The sequence below is a fragment of the Neltuma alba genome, unplaced genomic scaffold (genome assembly GCF_004799145.2).
Source record: "Neltuma alba isolate B1F8T4 unplaced genomic scaffold, ASM479914v2 tig00012821_pilon, whole genome shotgun sequence".
NCBI classification, from domain to species: Eukaryota; Viridiplantae; Streptophyta; class Magnoliopsida; order Fabales; family Fabaceae; genus Neltuma; species Neltuma alba.
In genome coordinates, this window is record NW_021637213.1 from 54,805 (window position 1) to 68,321 (window position 13,517).

General features: G+C 28.2%; 1 pseudogene; it reads right to left on the bottom strand.

Annotated features, from left to right (window-relative positions):
* LOC114731308 (rust resistance kinase Lr10-like) overlaps positions 1-13,517 on the bottom strand; it is a 49,897-nt pseudogene that overhangs the window by 33,208 nt on the left and 3,172 nt on the right.

Below are 13,517 nucleotides of genomic sequence, written 5' to 3' on the forward strand. Positions count from 1 at the left end.
TCTCTTCTAACCCTTTCAGTTAATTTATTTGAACTACTAAGGATGTATTCTTCAAGAGGATGTGTTCTCACAGAAAAGATCAAAATCACATGTTATTATCCTCTAAAGCAAGTTTTAAATGAGAACATTGTCAAATAATATGTGCTTTTATTTTTTTTAGCAAAAAATAATATGTACTTTTATTAAGATATAATTTTTATATTAACAAATTATTAACACTTTAGTTTAATAGTTCATATAAAATTATCAGTTTCATTTGTGAATTTGGGGGCAGAGCACAGTCCACATGAGTGTTGATCATTATTTAGACTATCTAGATTGATTTTGGATGTTCTAGATTAAATTAAATTTTTATATATTTTAATTAATTTTTTATTTTAGTAAATACAAAATTTAAAATAAAAACAATCTCATAACTAACATAAAATATTACATATTAAAAATTTTAAATCTGAATTATTCATATCAAATTATGAACAGTCTAAATTACATCATAATAATGAGCACATGGTACTCATTATTGTGATGAGCACCAAATGAAAACCTCGCATCAGATCGGGCTTCCCTAGAGATGATGTTACTGTGAAGATTTAGAGTCAGAAGTCTCAAGTTCTACAAGTTTTATATTAAAAAGCTCACTTGATTGCTGCAGAGTGTTTTTTTTTCTTTTTTGGGTTTTTAAATTTTTAACTTGTAAAGTCTGACTTTGGTCTTAACTTGCATATTATATTTACATCATGCCTTTCAAATAAAGGAGAATTACAATCAAGTCTCATAGAAAAAAAAATAATTACTAAAAGGTCCTAATAATAACTTGAACAGTCTATAATAACAAGTTCTACAATGGAGAATGACAATATCTAAGACTTGTTTTGTAATTTTTTTCTTTCATAGAACTTAATTGTAATTCTCCCTTCAAATAATGGTATTTTGAGATTTTACTCCCCCATTCTATTTATAAAACAATGTCCAAAATTTAATGAAATGTTTAATTTGTATATTTAAGACTTATTCTAGAAAATTTCAGGGTCTCTTGTACTTTAAGCTTAAATAAATTGATGCCATTTATTATTAATGATAGGTGTCAAGTAGAATTGCAATAATATATGCCCTTGAAGCTTCTAACAAAATGTTAGATGACAGGACATCATTCTATTGGAGACAATCTTATTTCAAGCATTTTTAGACATTAAATATGAGCATATCTTCCTATGAGAATTTAAATCATGATTTGCTCATTTGTGAGGGATTAATTCCCTCTACTAGACCTAACTCCTATGATCAGCAGAAATAGAATTGTATTGGTAATATATACCCACGTTGGATTTCGTATATAATATTAATGATAGACCTGGGCCAGTATATATATAGATATCATGCCCTGGACTCCTCCAAGGAGAATCAACGTGTTTCGTCTTTCAATGCAAGTCCGCTTGTTTTGGACTCACTTCTCACTTGATAGTCTTTGACTTTGAACACTCCCACTGGTTTCGGCCTCGTGGGTTGAGAGGACCCAGTAGAGACCTCGTGCTTAAGCCCCTAAAGTACTATCTCATTTTGTTAATATAAAAATTTATTTGATTTTTATTTCAATCTTAAATATAAGATCTCAATTCACTTTATTTCTGATACTTATTTAATTTTTTTCAAGATAATCTCTATAATAATCGTAGTTGTAACCAATATATTTGATTAGCAAGGATATTTTAGAAAAGACAACACCTATTTATTTTAAATAACTAACGTAACTAATTTTGTTAATCTACTAAAATTAACTAACTAGCTATTATATTAAGGACCTGGGGCAGCATAATTTATAGTTAGCCATTTTATAAATATTAAGAGAAATTGTTTTAAAATAGTTTAACATTTTAGATACGTCCCAAATCACAATTATTTTTTTAAGAGAATTTAACACATAAATAATTTAATTTGCAATATAAAGTTAATTATCATGAATCTCTCCCTTGATCACAGCCCTTATGGTTGACAAAGTGTAAAATGGGTCTTGTGTGGGTCATCGTCAAAATTAAGTCATTGGAGCTAGGGATATTTTTGGAACAAGGCTTAGGCATAGAATTTTTTCCATGATGTGATAATTAATTTACTTTTCCATTTCTCATTTTGGCTTTGCTCCATAGAATAGGTCAAGTCAATGGACAGTGTGACAAACACCACACAACTTGAGAGTTAATAGATTTCTCTCCATGATGTGATGCTATCTTCATCTTTGTATATTTATTTTCTTAAAAAAATTAATTTGCAAGTCCTTATAGTGTTACCTAGTTTTGATTCAGGTCCCTATAGTTTTTTTTTTCTTTTTATTTGATCCTTATTTTTTGTTTTATAATTAGTGTTAATCCTTCTGTTCGTTAACCTTACATTTGCCGTTAGTTTTAGTTGACTAGAGGTGATTTGCCATTTGAATAAAATCTAGTAAGCAACCATCTTTTAAGATAGTCTATATAACAATAGTAGTTGTAACCAATATATTTGATTTGTAAGGATATTTTAGGAAAGACAACACCTATTTATTTCAAATAACTAATATAACTAGTTTTCTTAATCTACTCAAATTAGTCAACTAATTCTTATATTCAGGACCAGAGGCAGTATAATTTATAGTTAGCCATTTTATAAATATTAAAAGAAATTGTTATAAAATAGTTTAACATTTTAGATTTTGTCCCAAATCACAATTATTTTTAAGAGAATTTTACACATAAATAAATTACTTTGCAATATGAAGTTAATTATCATGAGTCTCTTCCATAATCACAATTCTTATGGTTGAGAGCGTGTAAAATGGGTCTTGTATGAATGAACGTCAAAATTAAATTATTGGAGATAGGGACATTTTTGGAATAAGACTTAGGCATAGACTTTTTTCTTCATGATGTGATAATTGTAACATACTAAAAAAAATTGTAAATAATATATATAATAATAATATTTTATTATTAAAAAAAAAAGGGGAGACAACTTTCCACCAAATCGGTGGAAAGTTGGGGGCAAAGAAGAATTTGAGGGGGGTGTATTAAATGAAAGAGGAATGTTGAGGGGAATGTTAAATGGGTTGGAAAAAAAATGGAATGTAATAAATGATGAAAGAAGAAATTGGATGGAAGAAAAAGAGGGGGAAAGTACGGTGGAAGTAGAAATTTAGAAGATGAGTCGTGGAAAAATGAAAACATGAGGGTTTTATATATATCATCATCCCCTGGTTATCTCTTTCAAGCAAGAGCAAGAGAGTGCGGGAGAAAAAGAGGAGAGCGAGGGAGAGAAAAGAAAGAGAGCGAGAGGAAGAAAGGAAAATTAAGAGAGTGTGGAAGTACATGCTGTCTGAAGGATAGGAGAAGATTTGAGGATCATTTAGGTACACAAATATACTTCCTTTTATCAAATTTTCTTTATGAGTATTTCTTAAATATTTAGAGCTTAATATTATTAGTATTATTATAATGTTTAGAGAAAATTTTACTATTTGGGTATAAAGTAAATATGGAGTTTTGACAATATATGACTATAGAAATTCAAAGATCCATTATTAAGGAATTTTAATCATTTTATTTTTGTTGAATGATTATTTTGAGAATTTTAAACTAAAATTTTAGTTGAAAAATTTGTTATTTAGACTTGTAATATGTTTTTACCGATTAAATTTAAGTTAAATAATTTATTTGAGTTATTTAATATATTATTGAGGTTTTAATCGGTTTAAATATTGAATAAGTTAAAGATATATTTTTGAAATAATTTTTGAAGGCTTGAAAAATTGTAGATTGAGAATTTTATAAAAATTAAAATTTATTTATACTTCAAAGGAGTTCCTTAGCTGAGGAAAAATTTTAAATGGGACTATAATAAATAGTTGAGATTTTAATATAAAATAATTATATTGTAAGAAATATATATTTAAGTTATTAAATTTAAATAGTCTTATATGTAAATTATATTTTCAAAATATTATATTTATTATAAATAGCAAAATTTGGGAGAGTTAATATGTTTATGTATTTTTGGTTTAGAGGGTAGTTTTAGAATTTTAGAGTAGTTTTGGAATAGTTTCGTGTTTTATATTACTAAATATTTATGTGCAATTTTGTAGACCCCTGAGAATTTTGGAGTAAACTTTGTGTAATTATTTGTAAGCTAAAGAGTACCAGGTAACTCTGAAAATTCTTTCTTGTACATGTAAATTGTATATGATTATATCGTGAATTTACTAATTATTATATTACTGAAATATAATATTATGATCTTTTTTGTAAAATAAATGTTTTGGTATGTTACGTGATTTTGTTGAGATTTGTTGCTAGTAATTATGATCAATATTTAAATATATTAATAGCTATGAAATTATCATGAGTTACTGTTAAATGGTATATGAATTTTATTGCTATCTTATCATTAATAATAATTTTGAGAATATATTTATGATGTACCATTATTTGCATATGACATGCATTGTTGGGTTAAGGATAAAAGGAGATTGCATGGATATAAAATTGCCACGTGGTATGCCATCAATCGGTGCACAGTGGATGGCACTTGTCAGGGCCCCTTCTTTTATGTTTTCCTTTGGCCAGGAATTCATTGGAGTGTGGGACATGTGACACCTCCCTATTCACAAAGGAGGGGAACCATAGTCCGAGCTTGAGCTCTATATCTTTGGCCGGATATATCTCTTGTATCGGTGAGCTTAGAATAATTCAGTAAAATGGATTAGTTCCTATCGAACTATGTGTTAGCATATGGCTCCAGTCAGCGGTATAAGGGTGGACGGTGATATAAGGGAGGCAGCATATTGCATTATTTTTGGATATATTGAAAAAAATGAAATTGAATTGAATGTATTAAATCCGTTATTTTTAATATATTTATATACACACATATAAACAGATTTTTGGTTTATCATATATGGTTTGTTTGTATAGGTTAGAATTTTAGTAGTTACTAAGACGTTTGATCTCACCCCTATATTAACAATTTTCAGGCGAAGGATCTAGTAGGAATCAAGAAAAGGCACCAATGGAGTGAGCCGTGAAGGCTTTTGTACTCCTCAGCACATGTTATGTTATATTTTTATTTGTCATGACTATAAGACTTTAATAGTTTATTTTGTTGTTATGTTAGAAATATTTCGAAATTATGAGTTGTTTGAAGTATTAGAAATATGTATGAACTTAATTAGATGAGGTGTTACAATAATTAATTCACTTTTCCATTTCTTATTTTGGCTTTGCTCCATAGAGTGGACCAAGTGAATGGACAGTGTGACAAACACCACATAACTTGGCAGTTAATAGACTTCTCTCCATAATGTGATCATATCTTCATCTTTCTATATTTATTTATTTTTTTAAGATAGTTCTTATAATAATAGTAGTTTTAACTAATACATTTGATTAGTAAGAATATTTTAGGAAAGACAACACTTATTTATTTCACATAACTAACTTAATTAGTTTTTTTTTAATATATTCAAATTAATCAACTAACTCTTATATTAGATATCAGAGGCAGTAAAATTTATAGTTAGCTATTTTATAAATATTAAGAGAAATTGTTTTAAAATAGCTTAGCATTTTAGACTTGCCCCAAATCACAATTATTTTTGAAGAGAATTTTACACACAAATAGTTTACTTTGCAATATAAAGTTAATTGTTATGAATCTCTGCCCTAGTCACAGTTCCTATAGTTGAGAGCGTGTAAAATGGGTCTTGTGTGAGTCAACGTCAAAATTAAGTAATTGGAGGAAGGGATATTTTTGGAATAAGACTCTGGCATAAACTTTTCTCTATGATGTCATAATTAATTCACTTTTTCATTTCTCATTTTAGCTTTGCACCATAGAGTGGACCAAGTAAATGGACAGTGCGACAAACACCACACAACTTGGGAGTTAATAGACTTCTCTTGACGATGTGATGATATCTTCATCTTTCTATATTTATTTAATTTTTTAAAAATAGTCCTTACAATAATTGTAGTTCTAACCAATATATTTGATTAATGAGGATATTTTAAGAAAGATAACACATATTTATGTCAGATAACTAACTTAACTAACTCAAATTAATCAACTAGCTTTTATATTAAAAATTAAAGTCAGTATACTTTATAGGTAGCAATTTTATAAATACTAATAGAAATTGTTTTAAAATAGTTTAACATTCTAGATTCTGACCCAAGTCAAAATTATTTTTCAAGAGAATTTTACACATAAATAAATTACTTTGCAATATGAAGTTCACTATCATGAATCTCTCCTGTAATCACAGTTCTTATGGTTGAGAGCGTGTAAAATGGGTCTTGTATGAGTGAACGTCAAAGTTAAATTATTGAAGATAGGGACATTTTTGGAATAAGACTTACGCATGGACTTTTCTCCATGATGTGATAATTAATTAACTTTTCCATTTCTCATTTTGGCTTCGCTCCACAGAGTGGACCAAGTCAATGGACAGTGTGAAGAACACCACACAACTTGGGAGTTAATAGACTTCTCTCCATAATGTGATGATATCTTCATCTTTCTATATTTATTCAATTTTTTTAAGACAGTCCTGATAATAATAGCAGTTCTAACCAATATGTTTAATCAATAAGGATATTTTAGGAAAGATAACAAATATTTATTTCAGATAACTAAATTAACTAGTGTTTTTTAATTTACTCAAATTAGTCAACTAACTCTTATATTAGAGATCGGAGGCCGCATACTTTATTGTTAGCCATTTTACAATTACTAAGAGAAATTGTTTTAAAATAGTTTAACATTCTAGATTTTGCCCCAAATCACAATTATATTTCAAGAGAATTTTACACATAAATAAATTACTTTGCAATATGAAGTTAATTATCATGAATCTCTCCCCTAATCACGGTTCCTATAGTTGAGAGCGTGTAAAATGAGTCTCATATGAGTGAACGTCAAAATTAAATTATTAGAGATAGGGACATTTTTGGAATAAGACTTAGGCATGGACTTTTCTCCATGATGTGATAATTAATTAACTTTTCCATTTCTCATTTTGAGTTCGCTCCACAAAGTGGACCAGGTCATGAACAGTGTGACAAACACCACACAACTTGGGAGTTAATAGACTTCTCTCCATGATGTGATGATATCTTCATCTTTCTATATTTATTCAATTTTTTTAAGATAGTCATGATAATAATAGCAGTTCTAAGTTCTAACCAATATATTACATTAGTAAGGATATTTCAAGAAAGACAACAAATATTTATTTTAGATAACTAAATTAACTAGTTTTTTTTAATTTACTCAAATTAGTCAACTAGCTCTTATATTAGAGATCGGAGGCCGCATACTTTATTTTTAGCCATTTTATAAATACAAAGAGAAATTGTTTTAAAATAGTTTAACATTTTAGATGCTGTCCCAAATCACAGTTATTTTTTAAAGGAATTTTACACATAAATAAATTACTTTGCAATATGAAGTTAATTATCATGAATCTCTCCCCTGATCATAGTTCTTATGGTTGAGAGCATGTAAAATGGGTCTTGTATGAGTGAACGTTAAAATTAAATTATTAGAGATAGGGACATTTTTGGAATAAGACTTGGGTATAGACTTTTCTTCATGATGTGATAATTAATTAACTTTTTCATTTCTCATTTTGGCTTTGCTCCATAGAGTGGACCAAGTAAATGGACAATGTGACAAACACCACACAACTTGGGAGTTAATATGCTTCTCTCCATGATGTGATGATATCTTCATCTTTGTATATTTTTTTTTGGTGAAGATAGTTTTAACAATAATAGTAGTTCTAACCAATATGTTTGATGAGTAAGAATATTTTAGGAAAGACAACACGTATTTATTTTATATAATTACCTTAATTAGTTTTCTTAATCTACTCAAATTAGTCAACTAGCTTTTATATTAAAGATCGAAAGCAGTATAGTTTATAGTTAGCTATTTTATAAATATTAAGAGAAACTGTTTTAAAATAGTTTAACATTTTAGATTTTGTCCCAAATAACAATTATTTTTTTAAGAGAATTTTTCACATAAATAAATTACTTTGCAACGCGAAGTTAATTATCATGAATCTCTATGCTAATCATTGTTCCTATGGTTGAGGGCGTGTAAAATGGGTCTTGTATGAGTCAACGTCAAAATTAAATTATTGGGGTTAGGGACTTTTTTTGAATAAGACTTAGGCATAGACTTTTCTCCATGATGTGATAATTGATTCACTTTTCCATTTCTTATTTTGGCTTTGCTCCATAGAGTGGACCAAGTAAATGGACAGTGTGACAAACACCACACAACTTGGGAGTTAATAGGCTTCTCTCTATGATGTGGTGATATCTTCATCTTTGTATATATTTTTTTTGTTGGTGAAGCTAGTCTTAATAATAATAGTAGTTCTACCTAATATATTTGATTAGTAAGAATATTTTATAAAAGATAATATATATTTATTTTAGACAACTTACTTAATTATTTTTTTTAATCTACTCAAATTAATCAACTAGCTCTTATATTAATTATTGAAGACAACGTACTTTATAGTTAGCCATTTTATAAATGCTAAGAGAAATTGTTTTAAAATATTTTAACATTTTAGTTTTGTCCCAAATCACAATTATTTTTTAAGAGAATTTTACACATAAATAAATTAATTTGCAATATGAAGTTAATTATCATGAATCTCTCCCGTAATCACAGTTCCTATGGTTGAGAGCGTGTAAAATGGGCCTTGTATGAGTCAACATCAAAATTAAGTTATTGGAGATAGGGACATTTTTGGAATGAGACTTAGGCATTGGCTTGTCTCCATGATGTGATAATTAATTAACTTTTTCATTTCTCATTTTGGCTTTGCTCCATTGGGTAGACTAAGTGAATGGACAGTGTGATAAAAACCACACAACTTGGGAGTTAATAGACTTCTCTCCATAGTATGATGATATCTTCATCTTTCTATATTCATTCAATTTTTTTTAAGATAGTCCTGATAATAATAACAGGTCTAACCAATATATTTGATTAGTAAAAATATTCTAGGAAAGACAACACATATTTATTTCAAATAACTAACTTAACTAGTTTTTTTGCTACTCAAATTAATCAACTAGCTCTTATATTAAAGATCGGAGGCAGTATACTTTATAGTTAGCCATTTTATAAATACTAAGAGAAATTGTTTTAAAATAGTTTAACATTTTAGATTTTGTCCCAAATAACAATTATTTTTTAAGAGAATTTTTCACATAAATAAATTACTTTGCAACGTGAAGTTAATTATCATGAATCTTTCCCCTAATCATTGTTCCTATGGTTGAGGGTGTGTAAAATGGGTCTTGTATGAGTCAACGTCAAAATTAAATTATTGGAGATAGGAACATTTTTGGAATAAAACTTAGGCATAGACTTTTCTCCATCATATGATAATTATTTCACTTTTTCATTTCTCATTTTGGCTTTGCTCTATAGAGTGGACCAAGTCAATGGACAGTGTGACAAACACCACACAACTTGGGAGTTAATAGACTTCTCTCCATGATGTGATAATATCTTCATTGTAGTTTTTTTTTTTTTTAAGATAGTCCTTATAATAATAGTAGTTCTAACCAATATATTTGATTAGTAAGGATATTTTAGAAAAGATACCACTTATTTATTCCACATAATTAACTTAATCTACTCAAAATAGTCAATTAGCTCTTATATGAAAGATCAGAAGCAATATACTTTATAGTTAGCTATTTTATAAATACTAAGAGAAATTGTTTTAAAATAGTTTAACATTTTAGATTTTGTCCCAGGTCACAATTATTTTTTAAGAGAATTTTACACATAAATATTTTTTTTAAAAACCGAAGTACACATAAATAGTTTACTTTGCAATATAAAGTTAATTGTCATGAATCCCTGTTCTAGTCACAGTTCCTATGGTTGAGAGCGTGTAAAATGGGCCTTGTGTGAGCCAACGTCAAAATTAAGTTATTGGAGCTAGGGATATTTTTGGAATAAGACTTTGGCATAGACTTTTCTCCCTGATGTGATAATTAATTTTCTTTTCCATTTCTCATTTTGGCTTTGCTCCATAGAATGGGCCAAGTCAGTGGATAGTGTGACAAACACCACACAACTTGGGAGTTAATAGACTTCTCTCCATGATGTGATGATATCTTCATATTTGTGTATATATATTTTTTTAAGATAGTCTTTATAATAATAGTAGTCTAACCAATATATTTGATCAGCAAGGATATTTTAAAAAAGACAACACCTATTTATTTCATATAACTAAATTAATTTTCTTAATTTACTCAAATATGTCAACTATCTCTTATATTAATTATTGGAGGCAGTGTACTTTAGAGTTAGCCATTTTATAAATGCTAAGAGAAATTGTTTTACAATAGTTTAACATTTTAGATTTTGTCCCAAATATCAATTATTTTTTGAAGAGAATTTTACTCATAAATAAATTACTTTGCAATATAAAGTCAATTATCATGAATCTCTCCCGTAATCACAGTTCCTATGGTTGAGAGCTTGTAAAATAGGTCTTGTGTGAGTCAACGTCAAAATTAAGTTATTGGAGCTAGGGATATTTTCGAAATAAGACTTAGGCATAAATTTTTTTTTTTTCATGATGTGATAATTAATTCACTTTTCCATTTCTCATTTTGGCTTTGCTCCATAGAATGAGCCAATTCAATGGACAGTGTGACAAACACTACACAATCAGAGAGTTAATAGACTTCTCTCCATGATGTGATGATATTTTCATTTTTCCATTTCTCATTTTGATTTCGCTGCAAAGAGCGGACCAACTCAGTGAACAATATGACAAACTTGGTGAAGCTTCCTGCGTCAATTTCACTGGGAGAGGCGTGTATTATTTTAGTTCCACTTCTAGATATAAATATAAAAGCTAGATAAAAATTTATTTTGATTTTAAATATAAAATTTTGATCTATTTTGTCTTCCCAAATTTATAATTTCATTATGTAGCTAATTCGTCAAAAAATTTGTGAGTAAATTTTTAAAAATATAATACATATTATCAATGTTAATTAAAAATAAAAATTAAATTTTAAAAAAATTATTTGTAAAAAATTATTTATGATTTAAAATTTAAGATTAGTTTCATTTGAAATTAATATTATGTTAAAAATAATTTTTAAAAGAAATAAAACGTTATAAAATAAATAGTAAAACAAATATTTAAAATTTTTTTGTCATAATAAAAATTAAAATTATTATATAATTTATTTTTAGTTTTTAATGATAGATATATGTGTATATATAATTGTTTGGGTAAAAAAATATTTTATATATATAATTTTACTTTAAAATTTGTAGGTTCATCGCAACTTAACTAATAAAGACAAATATAGGCATATAAGGTCCTTTATTTGGGCTATGAAGAAGTCACATCTGATGAGGCATCATTTGGTGATGGCACGTAGTGGTAGCCGGCGACTATCACAGGTGACAAGTGGCATTTTAAAATTTTAGATTAACAACAAATTAGGGATAAAAGTTTTTTGTCACTAATTAGTAGCAAAAAATTTTCTTAACTAATTCGTCACTAGTTTGGGATAGAAAATTTTTTTATCACTAATTAGGGATGTAATTCTGTCACTAATTTAATTAGTGACAGAACAATTTTTTTTTTGTTAAATAAAAATTTTGTAACTAAATTTTATTGCTAATCACTTTTTTTTTTTAGCGGCTCAACTTGGACCGACAGGCTTTTCATTGGAACATGTTTGTAGAGATCTTTTATGAAAGAAGACTTGTCAAAGTCTAAAAAAATACATGCCAGGCTAGTAATTAGGTGACAGGCCTTTTTCTTCTTTAGCCATTTCGTGCTCAAATTTTTTTCATCCTTTTAGTAACAGTTTAATCTTCTTTATTTGGATTCTTAATCTATTATTTCCGACAAAAAAACATATGCAATGCGCCGTGTTGTTTAGGATGAACAAAGATTAAAGAAAACAAATTTCCACCCTTTCAGGCACGTTTGAGTTTTCCCAAATGCGTCTCAGTTTCCTGCAAACTCATCAAAGTCCACAGTAAAGTATTTTAATTTGTAATAAGCCCTTGCGGATAGCTAGACTTAGGGCTTCTCTAGTAGTACGATGAAAATATTAAGGCCAGCTGAGGGCTTCTTGACGACTTACTTTTCCATCTGCACACACTTGGCGATGACCAGAAATGATTGATCGATCGCTTTGATTCCAATGTGCAATGTATTTTGAAAAGGAACCACGGATGGAAGATAGGGTTGTCCCTTTCGTTGACGACGTCTAAGCCATAGCAACCACATATTCGAAATTCATATCTAATCTCGCTGTCCTGGAAACTTTCGCTGAAGCATCAATTCTTCATTCAGTTTCATTTGGCTCTCCGCTTTTAAAGGACAAGTAAATTAAAATCGCACTTGTTTTGAAAATTTTGGGCAATGGAGGTGTCTTTAAAAGAAGGGAAAAAATAGGCATGTGTAGTACAAAAAAAATTGATCCAATTAATAAGGATATAATTTATATTTATTTCATAAGAATTTGAATTTAAATCTTATTATCAATACCAACATCTCATTGATAAACAATTTATAAATATTTTTGTAAATACATTGATCTTGAGTCTTTGAGTAATCTAACTCATCTACAAGTTTATTTTTCTTCTACATGAAAACGTTGGGATTTACACAATTAATTTTAATAAAAACTATGTTGAATTTTAGTCAGCATCATTTTGAGCTGGCTCATTATATCCACATGTTTTATGCGTCTTTGGTTAGAACAAGTCTCCAATAGAAAGCTAATAAAGATTAGGTTTAGCAGAATAGATTAATCTTTTACAAATGTAATAAATCAAGATTCAAATTTATCTGAGAAGGTCTGGTCAAAAAAAAAAAAAAAAATTTATCTGAGAAGGGATGTTCAGATTTAGCACTTGAATATATAATACTTACATAGATTATGAGTTCTAAGTCTAAAAAAATTATGCAAATTATATACTCCTCTGGTCCTATTCATAAGTTATTTCTAACATGTTTCACACAAATAAAGAAAAACATTAAACTTTATTAACGCTCATTTAAAATTCAACAATTTTGTAATTTTATCTTTATTTGATATACATTATACCTCATATAATCAAAGTCAACATAATAATAAATGAAGGGTGAAATTGAATATCCATACAAAAAATTTCTCTCAGTACCTCATAAATAGGACAAAAAAATATCTTTTCTGTCCTGTAAATAAGACTAGAGGAGTATTGTTCTTTCATTTCTTCTCTCTTACGCGAACTTCTAAGCTGAGATTCCATCAGTTGTTGTATTGCACAAACTATCAATTTAATATCTTATGCTCTGCTACATAGCAAGTATATTTCGAATTTGAAACTCAAGTTTTCTTGTTCGTGTTCTTAATTTTTATTAAACATATACTTCGAGTACATGTACATATGTGGAGAATGTCAATGGGAATTGTATCCTTATAATTTTA